Raw genomic sequence first — 19135 nt, forward strand, 5'->3', positions numbered from 1 at the left:
GACATTAGGAGAGGGGTTATATATATACTGCTGTATGGCTTAGGAGAGGGGTATATACTGCTGTATGGTATTAGGAGAGGGGTTATATATATACTGCTGTATATTAGGAGAGGGGTTATATATATATATACTGCTGTATGGCATTAGGAGTGGGGGTTTATATATATATATATATGCTGTATGGCTATATATACTATACTGCTGTATGACATTAGGAGAGGGGTTTATATATATATATATATATATATATATATATACTGCTGTAAGGCATTAGGAGAGGGGTTTATATATACTGCTATGGCTATATATACTGCTGTATGGCATTAGGAGAGGGGTTTATATATATATATATACTGCTGTATGGTATTAGGAGAGGGGGTTTATATATATATATATACTGCTGTAAGGCATTAGGAGAGGGGTTTATATATATATATACTGCTGTATGACATTAGGAGAGGGGTTTTATATATATATATATATACTGCTGTATGACATTAGGAGAGGGGTTATATATATATATATATATATACTGCTGTATGGTATTAGGAGAGGGTTATATATATACTGCTGTATGGTATTAGGAGAGGGGTTATATATATACTGCTGTATGACATTAGGAGAGGGGTTTATATATATATATATACTGCTGTATGGTATTAGGAGAGGGGTTATATATATATATATACTGCTGTATGGTATTAGGAGAGGGGTTATATATATATATATACTGCTGTATGGCATTAGGAGAGGGGTTATATATATATATATACTGCTGTATGGCATTAGGAGAGGGGTTATATATATATACTGCTGTATGGCATTAGGAGAGGGGTTATATATATATACTGCTGTATGGCATTAGGAGAGGGGTTATATATATATACTGCTGTATGGCATTAGGAGAGGGGTTATATACATACTGCTGTATGGCATTAGGAGAGGGGTTTTATATATATATGGCATTAGGAGAGGGGTTATATACTGCTGTATGGCATTAGGAGAGGGGTTATATATATATGGCATTAGGAGAGGGGTTATATATTTACTGCTGTATGGTTATTAGGAGAGGGGGTTTTATATATATATATATATATACTGCTGTATGACATTAGGAGAGGGGTTATATATATATACTGCTGTATGGCATTAGGAGAGGGGTTATATATATATGGCATTAGGAGAGGGTTTATATATATTTACTGCTGTATGGAATTAGGAGAGGGGTTTTATATATATATATATATATATATATATATATATATATACTGCTGTATGGTAATAGGAGAGGGGGTTTATATATATATATATATATATATATATATATATATATATACTGCTGTATGACATTAGGAGAGGGGTTATATATATATATATATATATACCGCTGTATGGTATTAGGAGAGGGTGTAAGGGTTTTCCTGTGGTGAAGGAGAAGCGGACCAAAATGCAGCGTGGTGGTTATTCATGTTCTTTAATTTATAAAGAAACTACACATGAGATAACTAACAAAAACAACAAACGTGAGAAAACCTAAAACAGTCCCATCTGGTGCAAACACAGAGACAGGAACAATCACCCACAAATACACAGTGAAACCCAGGCTACCTAAGTATGATTCTCAATCAGAGACAACTAATGACACCTGCCTCTGAATGAGAACCATACTAGGCCGAAACATAGAAATACCCAAAACCTAGAAAAACAAACATAGACTGCCCACCCAACTCACGCCCTGACCATACTAAAATAAATACAAAACAAAGGAAATAAAGGTCAGAACGTGACAGAGGGGTTATATATATATATATACTGCTGTATGGCATTAGGAGAGGGGTTATATATATATATATATACTGCTGTATGACATTAGGAGAGGGGTTATATATATATATATACTGCTGTATGACATTAGGAGAGGGGTTATATATATACTGCTGTATGGTATTAGGAGAGGGGTTATATATATATATATACTGCTTATATATATATATATACTGCTGTATGGCATTAGGAGAGGGGTTATATATATATATATACTGCTGTATGACATTAGGAGAGGGGTTATATATATACTGCTGTATGGCTATATATACTGCTGTATGGTATTAGGAGACATTAGGGTTATATATATATATATACTGCTGTATGGCATTAGGAGTGGGGGCTTTGGCATTATATATATATATATATATATATATATATACTGCTGTATGGCATTAGGAGAGGGGGTTTATATATATATATATATACTGCTGTAAGGCATTAGGAGAGGGGGTTTATATATATATATATATATACTGCTGTATGACATTAGGAGAGGGGTTATATATATATATATACTGCTATATGGTATTAGGAGAGGGGGTTTATATATATATATATATATATACTGCTGTATGACATTAGGAGAGGGGTTATATATATATATATACTGCTATATGGTATTAGGAGAGGGGTTTTATATATATATATATATATACTGCTGTATGACATTAGGAGAGGGGTTATATATATATATATACTGCTGTATGGTATTAGGAGAGGGGTTATATATATACTGCTGTATGGTATTAGGAGAGGGGTTATATATATACTGCTGTATGGTATTAGGAGAGGGGTTATATATATATATATACTGCTGTATGACATTAGGAGAGGGGTTATATATATATATATACTGCTGTATGGTATTAGGAGAGGGGTTATATATATATATATACTGCTGTATGGCATTAGGAGAGGGGTTATATATATACTGCTGTATGGCATTAGGAGAGGGGTTATATATATATACTGCTGTATGGCATTAGGAGAGGGGTTATATATATATACTGCTGTATGGCATTAGGAGAGGGGTTATATATATATACTGCTGTATGGCATTAGGAGAGGGGTTATATACATACTGCTGTATGGCATTAGGAGAGGGGGTTTTATATATATATATATATATACTGCTGTATGGCATTAGGAGAGGGGTTATATATATATGGCATTAGGAGAGGGGTTATATATTTACTGCTGTATGGTATTAGGAGAGGGGGTTTTATATATATATATATATATACTGCTGTATGACATTAGGAGAGGGGTTATATATATATACTGCTGTATGGCATTAGGAGAGGGGTTATATATATATGGCATTAGGAGAGGGTTTATATATATTTACTGCTGTATGGAATTAGGAGAGGGGTTTTATATATATATATATATATATATATATACTGCTGTATGGTAATAGGAGAGGGGGTTTATATATATATATATATATATATATATATATATATATATATATATATACTGCTGTATGACATTAGGAGAGGGTTATATATATATATATATATATACCGCTGTATGGTATTAGGAGAGGGTGTAAGGGTTTTCCTGTGGTGAAGGAGAAGCGGACCAAAATGCAGCGTGGTGGTTATTCATGTTCTTTAATTTATAAAGAAACTACACATGAGATAACTAACAAAAACAACAAACGTGAGAAAACCTAAAACAGTCCCATCTGGTGCAAACACAGAGACAGGAACAATCATCCACAAATACACAGTGAAACCCAGGCTACCTAAGTATGATTCTCAATCAGAGACAACTAATGACACCTGCCTCTGAATGAGAACCATACTAGGCCGAAACATAGAAATACCCAAAACCTAGAAAAACAAACATAGACTGCCCACCCAACTCACGCCCTGACCATACTAAAATAAATACAAAACAAAGGAAATAAAGGTCAGAACGTGACAGAGGGGTTATATATATATATATACTGCTGTATGGCATTAGGAGAGGGGTTATATATATATATATATATATATATATATATATATATATATATATATACTGCTGTATGGCATTAGGAGAGGGGTTATATATATATATATATATATATATATATATATATATATATACTGCTGTATGGCATTAGGAGAGGGGTTATATATATACTGCTGTATGGCATTAGGAGAGGGGTTATATATATACTGCTGTATGGCATTAGGAGAGGGGGTTTATATATATATATATATATATATATATATATACTGTTGTATGACATTAGGAGATGGGGTTTATATATATATATATATATATATATATATATATATATATATATATATATATATATACTGCTGTATGGCATTAGGAGAGGGGGTTTATATATATATATATATATATATATACTGCTGTATGACATTAGGAGATGGGGTTTATATATATATATATATACTGCTGTATGGCATTAGGAGAGGGGTTTATATATATATATATATATACTGCTGTAAGGCATTAGGAGAGGGGTTTATATATATATATATATATATATATACTGCTGTATGACATTAGGAGAGGGGGTTATATATATATATATATATATATATATATATATACTGCTGTATGACATTAGGAGAGTGGGTTTATATATATATATATATATACTGCTGTATGGCATTAGGAGAGGGGTTTATATATATATATATATATATATATATATATATATACTGCTGTATGGCATTAGGAGAGGGGTTATATATATACTGCTGTCTGGCATTAGGAGAGGGGTTATATATATATACTGCTGTATGGCATTAGGAGAGGGGTTATATACATACTGCTGTATGGCATTAGGAGAGGGGGTTTATATATATATATATATATATATATATATATATATACTGCTGTATGACATTAGGAGATGGGGTTTATATATATATATATATATATATATATATATATATATATATATACTGCTGTATGGCATTAGGAGAGGGGGTTTATATATATATATATATATATATATATATATATATATATATATATACTGCTGTATGGCATTAGGAGAGGGGGTTATATATATATATATATATATATATATATATATATATATACTGCTGTATGACATTAGGAGATGGGGTTTATATATATATATATATATACTGCTGTATGGCATTAGGAGGGGGTTTATATATATATATATATATATATACTGCTGTAAGGCATTAGGAGAGGGGTTTATATATATATATATATATATATACTGCTGTATGGCATTAGGAGAGGGGTTATATATATACTGCTGTCTGGCATTAGGAGAGGGGTTATATATATATACTGCTGTATGGCATTAGGAGAGGGGTTATATACATACTGCTGTATGGCATTAGGAGAGGGGGTTTATATATATATATATGTATATATATATATACTGCTGTATGACATTAGGAGATGGGGTTTATATATATATATATATATATATATATATATATATATATATATATATATACTGATATATATATATACACTGCTCAAAAAAAATAAAGGGAACACTAAAATAACACATCCAAGATCTGAATGAATTAAATATTTCTATTAAATACTTTTTTCTTTACATAGCTCTCGGACAACATACTCCCCATGGCTCTCCAACTCAATGAATTCTCCATTCACTGGGCAGACAGGACAGTGGAGTCGGGGAAATTGAATAGGGTAAGCGTTTGCCTCCACATCAACACCAACTGTTAACTCCAGTGTGGTGGAAGTTTTGATCCACTGTGCATTTGTCTTGGAATACCTGATCATCAAATACCTACTTTTTTACGTCCCAAGGGAGTTTTTAGCTGTTATCGTGACTGTTGTATACATTCCAAATAAAAAGCTGGCACTTAACGAAATGTACAAGGTTATAAACAAGCAAGAGAACCTACATCAAGAGGTTGGTTTTCTGGTTGCCCGCGATTTTAATTCTGCGTCACTAAAACACATGATGCCCAATTTCCATCAACACGTCTCCAATGCCACTAGGTACGATAAAGTCCTAGATCACTGTTATTCTATCCATAAGCAAGCATACAATTGACAAATCAGATCATGACTCCATACTCCTGCTTCCTGTTTACAAGCAGAAACTCAAACATGAAGTACCTGTGACACGTTCCATTGACAAATGGTCACCAGAATCAGAGATTATGCTATAGGACTGCTTTGCTAGCATTGATTGGAATCTGTTTCGAGACTCGGCTGACAACACCTCCATCACTGGCTTATTTAGAAAATGCATTGGTGACGTTGTCTCGAGGTGAGGGTTCGATGCTTCCCCAATCAAAATCCCTGGATTAACATCGAGGTTGGAGCTAAACTAAAGGACAGAGCTATTGCAGACAACCCTGAGGCTACGGCCGAGGACAGGAATAAGTACAAGAAGGCCAGCTATGACCTCTGCAGAGTCATCAAATGAGCAAAAGGACAATATAGGATGAATGTGGAATCATATTACTCATGCTACGACGCCCACTGCATGTGGCAGGGGCTACAGTCCATTACGGATAACAAAGGAAGACCCAACCGTGATCTGCCCAACAATGCCTCTCAACCAGATGAATTCAATGCAATGCACGGTTTGACAACAACATCGTGCCGGGTGTGAGGGCCGTCAGGATTGGGTGATCTCGCTCTCCGATGCCGACCTGAGAAAGGTCTTTAATCAGGTCAACACCCACAAGGCCACAGGGACTGAATTTATTCCATGGCGCGTTCTCAGAGCATGTGCAGAACAGCTGGCAGGCATATTCACGGTAATTGTCAACCTCTCCTTGTCCCAGTCTGTGAGCCCAGATCCAAATCCACCTGCTGCAGTGGAACAGCATCAAGTTCCTCTGTGTCCAAATCACTAAATCCTTTAAAATGGTCCAAACACACGCGCAGTCATGAAGAAGGCACGACAACACCTATTTCCCTCAGGAGGTTGAAAAAAAGTTTGGCGCGGGCCCTCAAATCCTCAAAGGTTCTACAGCTGTGCCCCCAGTCGATCACATGGCGCCACAAAGGGTGGTGAGGACAGTCCAGTACATTACTGCGGCCGAGCTCCCTGACATCCAAGACATCTGTAATAGGCGGCGTGGAAGGAAGGCCCGGAATATCATTAAAGATTCCAACCACCCAAGCCATAGACTGTTCTCTCTGCTTCTGCACGGCAAGTGGTACCGGTGCATCAAGTCTGGCACCAACAAGCTCTGGAACAGCTTCTATCCCCAAGCAATAAGACTAATAAATAGCTAACAAAATAGCTGCACGGACGATCGGAGTTAACCTTGTATCTTTATTGACCTATTATTTTTGTCTCTATGCACACTCACCGGGCCCTACACACTCACCGGGCCCTACACACTCACAGGGCCCTACACACTCACCGGGCCCTACACACTCACACACACTGTCACTCCATCATCTCGCATATAACATGAACATACATTTATACTGACTCTGCACACGCGTGCACCCTCTCACATACAAGCTGCTGCAACTCTGTTTATCTTATATCCTGTTGCCTAGTCACCTTACCCCTAAACATATCAACCTCCATCACTCCAGTATCTCTGTCACCTTACCCTTATACATATCAACCTCCATCACTCCAGTATCCCTGTCACCTTACCCTTATACATATCAACCTCCATCACTCCAGTATCTCTGCACACCATAAATATGGTATTGGAACTTATCCTGTATAAAGTATGCTTACTTACTTCCTTAATGGGTTCTTCATATTTCTTCTTATTTCTTGTATATTTCTTTCTAGTATTACATTGTTATTGATTATTGCATTGCTGGGTTTTTGCAAGAAAGTTTCACTCTACTTGTGCAGTTGACATGAAAAAATATATGAAACTTAAAATGGTTTATCAATCAGATATATTTATAAAGCCTTTTTTTTACATCAGCAGGAGTCACAAAGTGCATATACAGAAACCCAGCCTAAAACCCAGCCTAAAACCCAGCCTAAAACCCAGCCTAAAACCCAGCCTAAAACCCCAAACACCCAGTAATGCAGATACAGAGAAGCATACGGTATCTTACAACCCCTCTCTCTAAATACCATGCAGCAGAGTTGAGAAACTATCCACCAAACAAAATCCTGACAGCAACTTGAAAAAACAAACAACTTTGATACGCAACTGAGTTTGACAACTCCACTTGTCTGAGCATGATCATTTTTACACAAAGGATAACCATTTTCAAGGAAAGAAGCACCGCGCCGTTACCTAGGCAACGCTTCAAACAATTTTGGAGTAAAATCCAGTTGTAGCCCGGTCGACAAACTAAAAAACGAAGTGAAAAAAACTGACAGTAAATAGGTCCTTGAGAATTTAACATTCACTGCCGTTTCTCTGAATGTCCTGTCTCAGAACAGTTATACTGGAGAACTTATTTACGGCATTACGGCATTATGACAATGTAAAAAACCTTACGAGAGAGGGTTCAAGTAGTTTCTACTACAACAAATCCAATGAAAAAACTCACAGGAAATAGGTCCTTGAGAATTTAACATTCACTGCCGTTTCTCTGAATGTCCTGTCTCAGAACAGTAATTATATAATTAAATTACTGTATTATGACAATGTAAAAACCTTATGAGAGAGGGTTCAAGTAGTTTCTATTAAAACAAATCCAAGGATTTGTATTCTGCATTTGAACCAAAGGTTCAACTATCATGGGAAAGTAACTAGAATGGCACTGCCAAACAGGCAGTGACTGACATCTCTTCGTGAAGCTGGCATCCGCTAATTTCTATCAAAATATCAGGCCTGGCTTGTCTGAAGTGTGCTTGTTTGTGTGTCTCTGTGTGTGTGTGTGTGTGTGTGTGTGTGTGTGTGTGTGTGTGTGTGTGTGTGTGTGTGTGTGTGTGTGTGTGTGTGTGTGTGTGTGTGTGTGTGTGTGTGTGTGTGTGTCCGCATGTGTTTGTGTATCCCTGTGTGTGGCACATTTGAGTCATTCAAACAGCTATTTAGAATCAGCCAAGCTTGCTCGATTACCTAGCAACGGCATCAAAAAGATTAGCGCTTGGGCCATGTATCCTGCCACCACCCGCAGCCCCTCCACACTCCTTGGCATTGTCGGATCAGTACACGAGCCCACTCAGAGACCCCCTGCTCGGGCTGACACCTGCACCATCTCCCAGCTGTTCCTAGACCAGCCCCATGCTGTGCCCATGCCAAACCTCTGCTGCACCCGACAAGGGGTTAGTTTTACCATTGGGTTACTGGTTAGTTATACCATTGGGTTACTGGTGGGTGTGTGACAGTGTGTGTGTCTATGTGTGTCTATGTGTGTCTATGTGTGTCCGTGGGTGTGTGACAGTGTGTGTGTCTATGTGTGTCCGTGGGTGTGTGACAGTGTGTGTGTCTATGTGTGTCCGTGGGTGTGTGACAGTGTGTGTGTCTATGTGTGTCCGTGGGTGTATGGCGCTGTACAACATGACAGTCGGGAGTAGTCTACAGTACTTAGAGCATAACATTTCAACACCCGAATTGTAGTCTAACCAATACCCAAATGGAGATTCAGTGAAAATAAAAATCTTATTGATTTATCAAGACCAGTCCCCATGTTTGTCTCAGAGCAGCGCGAAATGGTGCTGAAATAGTTGACCACACGCGGGTGGGCTATTGCTTCAAATCCTATTGCTTCTAACTTCAATATGCTTTTTAAATAAATAAGACCTACACCACTTTTAACAGCACATTACTCAACACTAGTGAGACTCATGCGTCTGCTAAATGACTTAAATGTAAATGTAATGTCGCCTACGGTAGGCCTACAGTATATCTACAAATATGTTTTTCAATGATGTGACTGATTAAATTTAGAGTATTGGAGGATTCTGAATTAATATCTAAGGGTCATTTTTCGTTAGGGCAAATCTGATATAATTATATAATTCAAAGTTATTTAATGATAATAATAATAATCGCTTTGTTTAAAAGATAATAAAACCTCTCATTGATTTAGCTAATCTTTTCTCTTAGAATAAAAACCTTAGTATAACAACACTTTTAGTAAGTAATATGCTACAGTCCAGTTACAGCTCAAACATATTACAATATTGAAAAAAAAATAGATATATTTAACCTTTAATTAACTAGGCAAGTCAGTTAAGAACAAATTCTTATTTACCATGACGGGCTACCCTGGCAAAATTCAGACACATGCTTGGCCAATCGTGTGGCGCCCTATGGGACTCGCTATCACAGCCAGATGTGATACAGCTTGGATTCAAACCCAGGACTATAGTGATGCCTGAGATGCAGTGCCTTAGACCACCGCGCCACTCGGGAGTCACGACCAGTACGACCAATATATATTGTCCTGCTATAATAGCCCGTCCTAGAAACGCTGTTTGCAGAATTAACGGCCTGCTACGCTTGTGAAAAACAGGGTTAATAATAATTATAATACTTTTTCCTTCTTCCACTTGTTAAAGGTTCCAATTGATCAAGTTTATTTATTATCAATTAGTATATTTGAGTTTAACTACAATATTTGTTGTATTATTGGTTCTGTCTTTTCTGGTGGATTAAACTGAAATTGCAATCAACTTTCTATGGCTTGTTTTAAAAAAATAACGATGTTTGGAGATGATTTTGTTTACAAATAACCAAAAGTGAGCGAAGAAAAATACAATTTTTGAACATGGGGTGAGACAATGTTACTAATTTGTTTGTTTTTTAAAGCCAGTTTGTTATTTTGAATGATTTATTTCTGTTTTTTAGAAGGAGAGAAACCAAAAGCCCACCGTCGCCTCATGGGTCTCCCGGTCGGCATTGAACCAGCATCTGTAGCAACACAGTTTGCACTGCAGTGTCTTAGAACGCTGCGCCAATCAGAAGGGCCGATCCACAGTTTGCACTGCAGTGTCTTAGAACGCTGCGCCAATCAGAAGGGCCGATCCACAGTTTGCACTGCAGTGTCTTAGACCGCTGCGCCAATCAGAAGGGCCGATCCACAGTTTGCACTGCGGTGTCTTAGACCGCTGCGCCAATCAGAAGGGCCGATCCACAGTTTGCACTGCGGTGTCTTAGACCGCTGCGCCAATCAGAAGGGCCGATCCACAGTTTGCACTGCAGTGTCTTAGACCGCTGCGCCAATCAGAAGGGCCGATCCACAGTTTGCACTGCGGTGTCTTAGACCGCTGCGCCAATCAGAAGGGCCGATCCACAGTTTGCACTGCGGTGTCTTAGACCGCTGCGCCAATCAGAAGGGCCGATCCACAGTTTGCACTGCGGTGTCTTAGACCGCTGCGCCAATCAGAAGGGCCGATCCACAGTTTGCACTGCAGTGTCTTAGACCGCTGCGCCAATCAGAAGGGCCGATCCACAGTTTGCACTGCAGTGTCTTAGACCGCTGCGCCAATCAGAAGGGCCGATCCACAGTTTGCACTACAGTGTCTTAGACCTCTGCACCAATCAGAAGGGCCGATACACAGTTTGCACTGCAGTGTCTTAGATGGCCAATCAGAAGGGCCGATCCACAGTTTTTAATGCTGATCCATTTCCTTGCATGAAGTATCTATTGTCATTCACTGATATTTATTCCCATATTAATTTGGAAAATGACATGCGCAAGAGACGGTGGTAATATTTTTTTATTTTAGAGACTATAGTACATGGTGTCCAGGTCAGGACAACCAAAACATTTATTTATTTAAAGACTATCAGAAAGAATGTTGGTACTGATTTATTTTGATCCAACCCATGAATGAGTGAGTCACTCAGCTTTATGTAGGTGCCTGAGGCTCTATGACTGAGTCACTCAGCTTTATGTAGGTGCCTGAGGCTCTATGACTGAGTCCCTCAGCTTTATATAGGTGCCTGAGGCTCTATGACTGAGTCCCTCAGCTTTATGTAGGTGCCTGAGGCTCTATGACTGAGTCCCTCAGCTTTATGTAGGTGCCTGAGGCTCTATGACTGAGTCACTCAGCTTTATGTAGGTGCCTGAGGCTCTATGACTGAGTCGCTCAGCTTTATGTAGGTGCCTGAGGCTCTATGACTGAGTCGCTCAGCTTTATGTAGGTACCTGAGGCTCTATGACTGAGTCACTCAGCTTTATGTAGGTGCCTGAGGCTCTATGACTGAGTCACTCAGCTTTATGTAGGTGCCTGAGGCTCTATGACTGAGTCACTCAGCTTTATGTAGGTGCCTGAGGCTCTATGACTGAGTCACTCAGCTTTATGTAGGTGCCTGAGGCTCTATGACTGAGTCACTCAGCTTTATGTAGGTGCCTGAGGCTCTATGACTGAGTCCCTCAGCTTTATGTAGGTGCCTGAGGCTCTATGAGTGAGTCCCTCAGCTTTATGTAGGTGCCTGAGGCTCTATGACTGAGTCACTCAGCTTTATGTAGGTGCCTGAGGCTCTATGACTGAGTCACTCAGCTTTATGTAGGTGCCTGAGGCTCTATGACTGAGTCACTCAGCTTTATGTAGGTGCCTGAGGCTCTATGACTGAGTCACTCAGCTTTATGTAGGTGCCTGAGGCTCTATGACTGAGTCACTCAGCTTTATGTAGGTGCCTGAGGCTCTATGACTGAGTCACTCAGCTTTATGTAGGTACCTGAGGCTCTATGACTGAGTCACTCAGCTTTATGTAGGTGCCTGAGACTCTATGACTGAGTCCCTCAGCTTTATGTAGGTGCCTGAGGCTCTATGACTGAGTCACTCAGCTTTATGTAGGTGCCTGAGGCTCTATGACTGAGTCCCTCAGCTTTATATAGGTGCCTGAGGCTCTATGACTGAGTCACTCAGCTTTATGTAGGTGCCTGAGGCTCTATGACTGAGTCCCTCAGCTTTATATAGGTGCCTGAGGCTCTATGACTGAGTCCCTCAGCTTTATGTAGGTGCCTGAGGCTCTATGACTGAGTCCCTCAGCTTTATGTAGGTGCCTGAGGCTCTATTACTGAGTCACTCAGCTTTATGTAGGTGCCTGAGGCTCTATGACTGAGTCACTCAGCTTTATGTAGGTGCCTGAGGCTCTATGACTGAGTCCCTCAGCTTTATATAGGTGCCTGAGGCTCTATGACTGAGTCCCTCAGCTTTATGTAGGTGCCTGAGGCTCTATGACTGAGTCCCTCAGCTTTATATAGGGGCCTGAGGCTCTATGACTGAGCCATCAACTTGATTATTTAGCAGACATCACTTGCTAAAATTCAGTCGACACATACATCTTAAGAATATCATGGAAGATAATTGAACATTTTAATTTCTCTTAGAACATATAACCTTAGTGTAACAACAGTTTTAGTAAGGAATACTGACGAGTAGCAACAAAAGAAATAAGTGTATTCTTCTGGGTGTGCGCATGACGGACAGAGGAATAGCAATTCTTATAATATTGTTCTAAATTCAATCACCTTCTTCATCCTAATCAAGTCGTGCACAACTATCAGTTTCTATTTCCATATGGTGTTGGTCCTAGGTGGTGTTGGTCCTAGATGGTGTTGGTCCTAGATGCTGTTGGTCCTAGGTGGTGTTGGTCCTAGATGGTGTTGGTCCTAGATTAGATGGTGTTGGTCCTAGATGGTGTTGGTCCTAGATGGTGTTGGTCCTAGATGGTGTTGGTCATAGATGGTGTTGGTCCTAAATGACATGGTGTTGGTCCTAGATGGTGTTGGTCCTAGATGGTGTTGGTCCTAGATGCTGTTGGTCCTAGGTGGTGTTGGTCCTAGATGACATGGTGTTGGTCCTATATGGTGTTGGTCCTAGATTAGATGGTGTTGGTCCTAGATGACATGGTGTTGGTCCTAGATGGTGTTGGTCCTAGATGGTGTTGGTCCTAGATGGTGTTGGTCCTAGATGGTGTTGGTCCTAGATTAGATGGTGTTGGTCCTAGATTAGATGGTGTTGGTCCTAGATGACATGGTGTTGGTCCTAGATGGTGTTAGTCCTAGATGGTGTTGGTCCTAGATGGTGTTGGTCATAGATGCTGTTGGTCCTAGGTGGTGTTGGTCCTAGATGACATGATGTTGGTCCTAGATGGTGTTAGTCCTAGATGGTGTTGGTCCTAGATGACATGGTGTTGGTCCTAGATGGTGTTGGTCATAGATGGTGTTGGTCCTAGATGACATGGTGTTGGTCCTAGATGGTGTTGGTGCTAGATGGTGTTGGTCCTAGATGGTGTTGGTCCTAGATGGTGTTAGTCCTAGATGGTGTTGGTCCTAGATGGTCTTGGTCCTAGATGGTGTTGGTCCTAGATGGTGTTGGTCCTAGATGGTGTTGGTCCTAGATGACATGGTGTTGGTCCTAGATGGTGTTGGTCCTAGATGGTGTTGGTCCTAGATGGTGTTGGTCCTAGATGGTGTTGGTCATAGATGGTGTTGGTCCTAGATGACATGGTGTTGGTCCTAGATGGTGTTGGTCCTAGATGGTGTTGGTCCTAGATGGTGTTGGTCATATATGGTGTTGGTCCTAGATTAGATGGTTTTGCTGCTAGATGACATGGTGTTGGTCCTAGATGGTGTTAGTCCTAGATGGTGTTGGTCCTAGATGGTGTTGGTCCTAGATGGTGTTGGTCATAGATGACATGGTGTTGGTCCTAGATGGTGTTGGTCCTAGATGGTGTTGGTCCTAGATGGTGTTGGTCATAGATGGTGTTGGTCATAGATGGTGTTGGTCCTAGATGACATGGTGTTGGTCCTAGATGGTGTTGGTCCTAGATGGTGTTGGTCCTAGATGGTGTTGGTCATAGATGGTGTTGGTCCTAGATAACATGGTGTTGGTCCTAGATGGTGTTGGTCCTATATGGTGTTGGTCCTAGATTAGATGGTGTAGCTCCTTGATGACATGGTGTTGGTCCTAGATGGTGTTAGTCCTAGATGGTGTTGGTCATAGATGCTGTTGGTCCTAGATGGTGTTGGTCCTAGATGGTGTTGGTCCTAGATGGTGTTGGTCCTAGATGGTGTTGGTCATAGATGGTGTTGGTCCTAGATGACATGGTGTTGGTCCTAGATGGTGTTGGTCCTAGATGGTGTTGGTCCTAGATGGTGTTGGTCCTATATGGTGTTGGTCCTAGATTAGATGGTGTTGGTCCTAGATTAGATGGTGTTGGTCCTAGATGACATGGTGTTGGTCCTAGATGGTGTTAGTCCTAGATGGTGTTGGTCCTAGATGACATGGTGTTGGTCCTAGATGGTGTTGGTCCTAGGTGGTGTTGGTCCTAGATGACATGATGTTGGTCCTAGATGGTGTTAGTCCTAGATGGTGTTGGTCCTAGATGACATGGTGTTGGTCCTAGATGGTGTTGGTCATAGATGGTGTTGGTACTAGATGACATGGTGTTGGTCCTAGATGGTGTTGGTCCTAGATGGTGTTGGTCCTAGATGGTGTTAGTCCTAGATGGTGTTGGTCCTAGATGGTCATGGTCCTAGATGGTGTTGGTCCTAGATGGTGTTGGTCCTAGATGGTGTTGGTCCTAGATGGTGTTGGTCATAGATGGCGTTGGTCCTAGATGACATGGTGTTGGTCCTAGATGGTGTTGGTCCTAGATGGTGTTGGTCCTAGATGGTGTTGGTCATAGATGGTGTTGGTCCTAGATGACATGGTGTTGGTCCTAGATGGTGTTGGTCCTAGATGGTGTTGGTCCTAGATGGTGTTGGTCCTATATGGTGTTGGTCCTAGATTAGATGGTGTTGGTCCTAGATTAGATGGTGTTGGTCCTAGATGACATGGTGTTGGTCCTAGATGGTGTTAGTCCTAGATGGTGTTGGTCCTAGATGACATGGTGTTGGTCCTAGATGGTGTTGGTCCTAGGTGGTGTTGGTCCTAGATGACATGATGTTGGTCCTAGATGGTGTTAGTCCTAGATGGTGTTGGTCCTAGATGACATGGTGTTGGTCCTAGATGGTGTTGGTCATAGATGGTGTTGGTCCTAGATGACATGGTGTTGGTCCTAGATGGTGTTGGTCCTAGGTGGTGTTGGTCCTAGATGACATGATGTTGGTCCTAGATGGTGTTGGTCCTAGATGGTGTTGGTCCTAGATGACATGGTGTTGGTCCTAGATGGTGTTGGTCATAGATGGTGTTGTTCCTAGATGACATGGTGTTGGTCCTAGATGGTGTTGGTCCTAGATGGTGTTGGTCCTAGATGGTGTTGGTCCTAGATGGTGTTGGTCCTAGATGGTGTTGGTCCTAGATGGTGTTGGTCCTAGATGGTGTTGGTCCTAGATTACATGGTGTTGGTCCTAGATGGTGTTGGTCCTAGATGGTGTTGGTCCTAGATGGCGTTGGTTATAGATGGTGTTGGTCCTAGATGACATGGTGTTGGTCCTAGATTGTGTTGGTCCTATATGGTGTTGGTCCTAGATTAGATGGTGTAGCTCCTTGATGACATGGTGTCGGTCCTAGATGGTGTTAGTCCTAGATGGTGTTGGTCATAGATGCTGTTTGTCCTAGATGGTGTTGGTCCTAGATGGTGTTGGTCCTAGATGGTGTTGGTCCTAGATGGTGTTGGTCATAGATGGTGTTGGTCCTAGATGACATGGTGTTGGTCCTAGATGGTGTTGGTCCTAGGTGGTGTTGGTCCTAGATGACATGATGTTGGTCCTAGATGGTGTTAGTCCTAGATGGTGTTGGTCCTAGATGACATGGTGTTGGTCCTAGATGGTGTTGGTCATAGATGGTGTTGTTCCTAGATGACATGGTGTTGGTCCTAGATGGTGTTGGTCCTAGATGGTGTTGGTCCTAGATGGTGTTGGTCCTAGATGGTGTTAGTCCTAGATGGTGTTGGTCCTAGATGGTCTTGGTCCTAGATGGTGTTGGTCCTAGATTACATGGTGTTGGTCCTAGATGGTGTTCGTCCTAGATGGTGTTGGTCCTAGATGGTGTTGGTCCTAGATGGTGTTCGTCCTAGATGACATGGTGTTGGTCCTAGATTGTGTTGGTCCTAAATGGTGTTGGTCCTAGATGGTGTTGGGCCTAGATGGTGTTGGGCCTAGATGGTGTTGGTCCTAGATGACATGGTGTTGGTCCTAGATGGTGTTGGTCCTAGATGGTGTTGCTCCTAGATTACATGGTGTTGGTCCTAGATGGTGTTGGTCCTAGATGACATGATGTTTGTCCTAGATGGTGTTGGTCCTAGATTACATGGTGTTAGTCCTAGATGGTGTTGGTCCTAGATGGTCATGGTCCTAGATGGTGTTGGTCCTAGATGGTGTTGGTCCTAGATGGTGTTGGTCCTAGATGGTGTTGGTCATAGATGGCGTTGGTCCTAGATGACATGGTGTTGGTCCTAGATGGTGTTGGTCCTAGATGGTGTTGGTCCTAGATGGTGTTGGTCCTAGATGGTGTTAGTCCTAGATGGTGTTGGTCCTAGATGGTCTTGGTCCTAGATGGTGTTGGTCCTAGATGGTGTTGGTCCTAGATGGTGTTGACCTAGATTACATGGTGTTGGTCCTAGATGGTGTTGGTCCTAGATGGTGTTGGTCCTAGATGGCGTTGGTTATAGATGGTGTTGGTCCTAGATGGGTGTTGGTCCTAGATGGTGTTGGTCCTATATGGTGTTGGTCCTAGATTAGATGGTGTAGCTCCTTGATGACATGGTGTTGGTCCTAGATGGTGTTAGTCCTAGATGGTGTTGGTCATAGATGGTTTGGTCCTAGATGGTGTTGGTCCTAGATGGTGTTGGTCCTAGATGGTGTTGGTCCTAGATGTTGTTGGTCATAGATGGTGTTGGTCCTAGATGACATGGTGTTGGTCCTAGATGGTGTTGGTCCTAGGTGGTGTTGGTCCTAGATGACATGATGTTGGTCCTAGATGGTGTTAGTCCTAGATGGTGTTGGTCCTAGATGACATGGTGTTGGTCCTAGATGGTGTTGGTCATAGATGGTGTTGTTCCTAGATGACATGGTGTTGGTCCTAGATGGTGTTGGTCCTAGATGGTGTTGGTCCTAGATGGTGTTGGTCCTAGATGGTGTTAGTCCTAGATGGTGTTGGTCCTAGATGGTCTTGGTCCTAGATGGTCTTGGTCCTAGATGGTGTTGGTCCTAGATGGTGTTGGTCCTAGATGGTGTTGGTCCTAGATGGTGGTGTTGGTCCTAGATGGTGTTGGTCCTAGATGGTGTTGGTCCTAGATGGTGTTGGTCCTAGATGACATGGTGTTGGTCCTAGATGTGTTGGTCCTAGATGGTGTTGGTCCTAGATGGTGTTGGTCCTAGATGGTGTTGGTAGATGGTGTTGGTCCTAGATGACATGGTGTTGGTCCTAGATGGTGTTGGTCCTAGATGGTGTTGCCTAGATGGTGTTGGTCCTAGATGGTGTTGGTCCTAGATGGTGTTGGTCCTAGATGGTGTTGGTCCTAGATTACATGGTGTTGGTCCTAGATGGTGTTGGTCCTAGATGGTGTTGGTCCTAGATGGTGTTGGTCCTAGATGGTGTTGGTCCTAGATGGTGTTGGTCCTAGATGACATGGTGTTGGTCCTAGATGGTGTTGGTCCTAGATGGTGTTGGTCCTAGATGGTGTTGGTCCTAGATGACATGGTGTTGGTCCTAGATGGTGTTGGTCCTAGATGGTGTTGGTCCTAGATGACATGGTGTTGGTCCTAGATGGTGTTGGTCCTAGATGGTGTTGGTCCTAGATGGTGTTGGTCCTAGATGGTGTTGGTCCTAGATGGTGTTGGTCCTAGATGGTGTTGGTCCTAGATGGTGTTGGTCCTAGATGACATGGTGTTGGTCCTAGATGGTGTTGGTCCTAGATGGTGTTGGTCCTAGATGGTGTTGGTCCTAGATGGTGTTGGTCCTAGATGACATGGTGTTGGTCCTAGATGACATGGTGTTGGTCCTAGATGGTGGTGTTGTCCTAGATGGTGTTGGTCCTAGATGGTGTTGGTCCTAGATGGTGTTGGTCCTAGATGCATGATGGTTTGGTCCTAGATGGTGTTGGTCCTAGATGGTGTTGGTCCTAGATGGTGTTGGTCCTAGATGGTGTTGGTCATAGATGGTGTTGGTCCTAGATGACATGGTGTTGGTCCTAGATGGTGTTGGTCCTAGATGGTGTTGGTCCTAGATGACATGGTGTTGGTCCTAGATGGTGTTGGTCCTAGATGGTGTTGGTCCTAGATGATGGTGTTGGTCCTAGATGGTGTTGGTCATAGATGGTGTTGGTCCTAGATGACATGGTGTTGGTCCTAGATGGTGTTGGTCCTAGATGGTGTTGGTCCTAGATGGTGTTGGTCCTAGATGGTGTTGGTCCTAGATGGTGTTGGTCCTAGATGGTGTTGGTCCTAGATGGTGTTGGTCCTAGATTAGATGGTGTTGGTCCTAGATGGTGTTGGTCCTAGATGGTGTTGGTCCTAGATGGTGTTGGTCCTA

Source organism: Oncorhynchus nerka, linkage group LG20 (genome assembly GCF_034236695.1).
Source record: "Oncorhynchus nerka isolate Pitt River linkage group LG20, Oner_Uvic_2.0, whole genome shotgun sequence".
Classification (NCBI taxonomy): Eukaryota; Metazoa; Chordata; class Actinopteri; order Salmoniformes; family Salmonidae; genus Oncorhynchus; species Oncorhynchus nerka.